Source organism: Panulirus ornatus, chromosome 5 (assembly GCF_036320965.1).
Source record: "Panulirus ornatus isolate Po-2019 chromosome 5, ASM3632096v1, whole genome shotgun sequence".
Taxonomy (NCBI): Eukaryota; Metazoa; Arthropoda; class Malacostraca; order Decapoda; family Palinuridae; genus Panulirus; species Panulirus ornatus.
The window spans coordinates 43135472-43141056 of NC_092228.1; the positions used below are offsets into that span (position 1 = coordinate 43135472).

At 42.6% G+C, this 5585-nt stretch overlaps 1 long non-coding RNA gene across 1 annotated transcript in view; it reads left to right on the forward strand.

Annotated features, from left to right (window-relative positions):
• Window positions 1-3361, forward strand: part of LOC139746871 (uncharacterized) — a 6102-nt gene extending 2741 nt beyond the window's left edge. Inside the window, exons 2-3 of the long non-coding RNA XR_011712248.1 lie at window positions 263-407; window positions 2460-3361. This is a non-coding gene — a long non-coding RNA (uncharacterized lncRNA). The remainder of the gene's footprint in view (window positions 1-262; window positions 408-2459) is intronic.
• The last annotated feature ends 2224 nt before the right edge of the window (window positions 3362-5585 follow it).

Sequence of the window (5585 nt, forward strand, 5' to 3'; positions counted from 1 at the left end):
AGTGAGGATCTTCCCTTCAAAAGGCCCCAGAAGGGAAAAAAGGAAGGGAGGGGGGAAAAAAAAGCGAATATGGAAAGAGGGAAAAAAAAGTCACTTTTCCAAAATAAGGAACAGAGGAGGGGGTCACGTGAGGATCTTCCTTTCAAAAGGCCCCAGGAGGGAAAAAAAAAAAGGGAGAGAGGGGGCAAAAAAAAAAAGAGGCAAAACGTCAAATTACGATTTTAAGTCTGTCTCATTTTTGTTTTCCATTCTCGACTGGAAGGGGTGTGTGGTCGTTGGCCACCTCCAATGCTGTCACAGGGACTCGCGTTTCTGGAAGTACCCCAACCATTTCTACCCACAACACTTCCTAAACCAGCAGGGAAAGTTTGTCTCCAAGAAAGAAGGTTTCTTCCCGTTTTCTACAGGTAGGTGTACATATATCCCTCCCCTCGTCCCATTTTCTACCGGCACTAACCACATTGGGGTTCAAAAGGATAGGGGGAAAAGTGGCTGTCGCCATGTCTATATTGGCGATCACTGCCTTCCATTTGAACGATGGTTGAATATATTATGTAAATTACACTCTGACATTTTAAACATCTTAACTATTTCTTCAATGTCTTGTTTTAACTATATATTACAGAGACTATCTAATGTTTTGCTCTTCCTTTTAAGATATTGTCTTTTTCCCTTCTAATAATGGTAGGGAAGGAGCGTGTGTGACTGGGAAGAATGCACGAGAAAGGGAAGGAGTGTGTGTGTGATTGAGAAGAGTACAGGAGAAAGGGAAGCAGTGTGTGTGATTGGGAAAAGTACAGGAGAAAGAGTGTGTGTGATTGGGAAGAGTACAGGAGAATGGGATGGAGTGTGTGTGTGATTGGGAAGAGTACACGAGAAAGGGAAGGAGTGTGTGTGATTGGGAAGAGCACACAAGAAAGGGAAGGAGTGTGTGTGTGATTGGGAAAAGTACAGGAGAAAGAGAAGGAGTGTGTGTGTGATTAGGAAGAGTACAGGAGAAAGAGAAAGTGTGTGTGTGTGTGTGTGTGTGTGTGTGTGTGTGTGTGTGTGTGTGTGATTGGGAAGAGTACAGGAGAAAGGGAAAGAGTGTGTGTGATTGGGAAGAGTACAGGAGAAAGGGAAGGAGTGTGTGTGTGATTGGGAAGAGTACTGGAGAAAGAGAAAGTGGGTGTGAGACTGGGAAGAGTACAGGAGAAAGAGAAAGTGTGTGTGTGTGTGTGTGTGTGTGTGTGTGTGTGTGTGTGTGTGTGTGTGTGTGATTGAGAAAAGTACAGGAGAAAGGGAAAGAGTAATGTGTGTGTGTCTGGGAAGAGCGTACGAGAAGAGAAGGAGAGTGGGTGATGGGGAAGAGCGTAAGAGAAAGCGAAGGCGTGTGGGTGATTGGGAGGAGTATACGAGAAACCCAAGGAGTGCGCGTGATTGATAAGATGTAGGCGAATATGTTCGAGGGCCTGCTGAAGGCTGTAGAGGCGGGTGGGTTGCGTTTGGAAAGATGTAGCACGCGGAGGGGAGAGACAGTTATGGTAAATGGGATGGTGAGATAGAGGAAAAGTAATGAAAGTCTTGCGCGAGATGATATGCGGCATAGTGGCAAAAGTGGATGGGATTGGAAATAAGTCTTCTATTTTTTTTTCTTTTTACAAGATTTCATGTAATGGTCTTAGTAACTGGTTAGCCAGGCCTTTGAGGGAGGGGTGTATATATATATATATATATATATATATATATATATATATATATATATATATATATATATATATATATATAAGGCCACAAAAGGTTGGAATGGTTAGCCAGGCCTTTGAGAAGGGTATATATATATATATATAAGGCCTCTGAGGAAGGTATATAAAAGGCCTTTGAGGAGGGGGTATATATAAGGCCTTTGAGGAGGGGGTATATATAAGGCCTTTGAGGAGGGTATATAAAAGGCCTTTGAGGAGGGTATATAAAAGGCCACAAAAGATTGGAATGGTTAGCCATGGCCTTTGAGGGGAGGGGGCATATATAAGGCCTTTGAGGGAGGGTATATATATATATATATATATATATATATATATATATATATATATATATATATATATATATATATATATATATATAAGGCTTTTGAGGAGAGTATATATATATAAGGCCTTTGAGGAGGGTATATATAAGGCCTTTGAGGAGGGTATATACATAAGGCCTTTGAGGAGGGTATATATATAAGGCCTTTGAGGGAGGGTATATATATTTATATATATATATATATATATATATATATATATATATATATATATATATAAGGCCACAAAAGGCTGGAATGGAAAAAAGGGAGAGGTGTATATATCATGGAAATCCAAAATGCTTAAACTTTGGAATGGAAAAGACAAAGATGTTAAAACAGAAGAGGAAGATAAGAAAACCCACACAAGAGCGATAACCATTTATTTTCCTTTTTCTTTTCCCCCCTTTCCAAGGGCACCGCTCGTGTGTCGGTGAGGGCGTGGCTAACAAGAGCATCTTCCTAATCTTATCAGCCCTCTTGAAGAATTTCACCTTCGCGCCTCCTGAAGGCGAAGACGTATGCACAGACAGGGACCCACAGGAGTGTGTCTTTAACTTCCCCAAGGACTTTAGGGACGCCATAACCCCGAGAGATAACGAGTGAGAGATAAGAAGAGAGGTGAGAGATGAGAAGAGAGGTGAGAGATAAGAAGAGAGGTGAGAGATAAGAAGAGAGGTGAGAGATAAGAAGAGAGGTGAGAGATAAGAAGAGAGGTGAGAGATAAGAAGAGAGGTGAGAGATAAGAAGAGAGGTGAGAGATAAGAAGAGAGGTGAGAGATAAGAAGAGAGGTGAGAGATAAGAAGAGAGGTGAGAGATAAGAAGAGAGGTGAGAGATAAGAAGAGAGGTGAGAGATAAGAAGAGAGGTGAGAGATAAGAAGAGAGGTGAGAGATAAGAAGAGAGGTGAGAGATAAGAAGAGAGGTGAGAGATAAGAAGAGAGGTGAGAGATAAGAAGAGAGGTGAGAGATAAGAAGAGAGGTGAGAGATAAGAAGAGAGGTGAGAGATAAGAAGAGAGGTGAGAGATAAGAAGAGAGGTGAGAGATAAGAAGAGAGATGAGAGGTGATACATATCAGCTTTGGACTCTGTGTGAATATTTTTGACTTTTTTCAAACCGATCCATCAGTTCCATTCCTCATTCCTGTTAGTCTTCTTGGTGTTCCATTCCCAATACCTATGCTCTTGTTATTCCATTCCCCATCCCTATCCTCTCGATGTTCCATTCCACATACCTATCCCCTTGCTGTTCCATTCCACATACCTATTTCCAAATTATGAAAAATAAATGTACATTCAGATATATCTATAAATACTAATTCCTTTATGATAGTTTAATTATCAATTATAACTGAACCTTGAAGGCTATATATACATACATATTGGAAAGGATCACAATTTTGCGCGTGATCAAGATATTCCTATGAGTCCACGGGGGAAAATGAAACACGAAAAGTTCCCAAGTGCACTTTCGTGTAATAATCACATCATCAGGGGAGACACAAGAGAGAAATATAACAGTTAGTTGATGTACATCGAAGAGACGAAGCTACGACGCCATTTGGTAATTACACAAAATACCAATTCATCGTTAATGTGGTTGATTTTACCTTAACAACCAGTACCCAAAAATTGGCTTGCAGGGTCCAATTGCCTCGTTTCATCCCCCGTCCTACGAGTTGAACATCACCAGACACGAAAATAATATACCCAAGGAAGTCCTTCTGCTGGTTCCTGGACCCCAAACTTGCGCTACGTGCAGTAGCATGGAAACGCAGACTCCTTTGATCCACGAGTAGGTCCACAGACACACACACACTGGAACGAGGCTGGAAAAGGGCAGTGGTAGAGGGGGAGAGGGGGGAGAGGAGGGAGAGGGGGAGAGGGGAAGAGGGGGAGAGGAGTGGGGGGAAAGGGGCCGCGCCCCCCCATGTTTACAGTGTAAATACAAGACAACATCCAGGTTCAATTAATTCCATTCTATCGATCGCCAACCTCCTCTCTCTCTCTCTCTCTCTCTCTCTCTCTCTCTCTCTCTCTCTCTCTCTCTCTCAACAACCAAAGACTCTCTCTTCCCCCCCTCCCCCCAACCTTCCCCCTCCTTCAAGCCACCCGTTTCATGGAATCTTTGATGTGAATATTGGGTTTGGACTCCGGCGCCCCCACACCACCCCGATGAAGGGGCACAAGCTCTTTCTTCTTCCACTGTGTAGTACCAACAAGGAATTATATGTACATGAACTTTGAAAAAAATGTAGACTACACACACACACACACACACACACACACACACATACACAGCACATCATTCAAGTCCAATGACAGCACGTCGGGACCCGTATACCACACCGTTCCAATGCGCTCTATCCCGTGCACGCCTTGCACCCTCCTGCATTCATATGTATATACCGTTAATGAGATGGCCTTAAATATAGCGTTTAAATACCCATGCCGTGTTAGACAAGATTAAAAAAATATATATATATATAGTCAATTCCAGCTGAAAAATTTTGATTTTTTTGAGACACCGCTATTTAAATTTCCAGAGCAAATTTAAATATCAGAATAAAAAAATCCAGATGAAGTTAGACTCGTCTTCGACTTATAAAAATCCTGGAAAAAAAAACAAAAAAATCATGGCTGCAACCCGTTTTTTTATTGGACAACACGTATTTAAAAATCACAATTTTAAAAACCCAGAGTTTTCGAATATGGGTGACCTCAAAAGAGACGATTACCTGACCCAAGTTGTGGAGATTTACGACCTTATGGACACGCAGTGGAGGTGGTGGTGGTGGAGTTTGACACTATATGCACGCCACTCCTAATAGAACATGGGGGAAACTGGCAATGGCAATTTGAACTTGAAAAATCAAAGGTCATTAAGGGATTTCAAATAAAATAATGACATTGAAAAATTCTAGGGACATTTTTCACTGTGGTACACACACACACACACACACACACACACACACAGGGTGTGCCCTTGGGTACGCATCGGAAATGTATGGGTTCGAATCCTAACCACTCACCCATTCCGTTTTCTACTCTGTCTCCTCTCCCATTCACTCTCCCTGCTATCTCTTCACCAGCCTATTCCATCTTCCTCTCTCCCATCCTCCTTCTCCTCTCCCTACCTCTCACTTTCTTCTTACTCTCCCTACCTCACACCCTCCTCTTACTCTATTCTACTCTCCCAATCATCTTCCAACCACCTCTCACTTTCCTCCTCCTCCTCTCCCTATCACCTTCCAATCCCCTCTCACTCTCTCTTTCACCTTCCAATCCCCTCTCACTCTTCTCTTACTCTCCCTATCATCTCCCAATCTCCTCTCACTATCATCTCCCAATCTCCTCTCACTCTCCTCCTCCTCTCCCTATCATCTCCCAATCACCTCTCACTCTCCTCCTCCTCTCCCTATCATCTTCCAATCCCCTCTCACTCTTCTCTTACTCTCCCTATCATCTCCCAATCACCTCTCACTCTCATCCTCCCCTCCCTATCATTTCCCAATCCCGTCTCACTCTCCCTTTTTTCCAA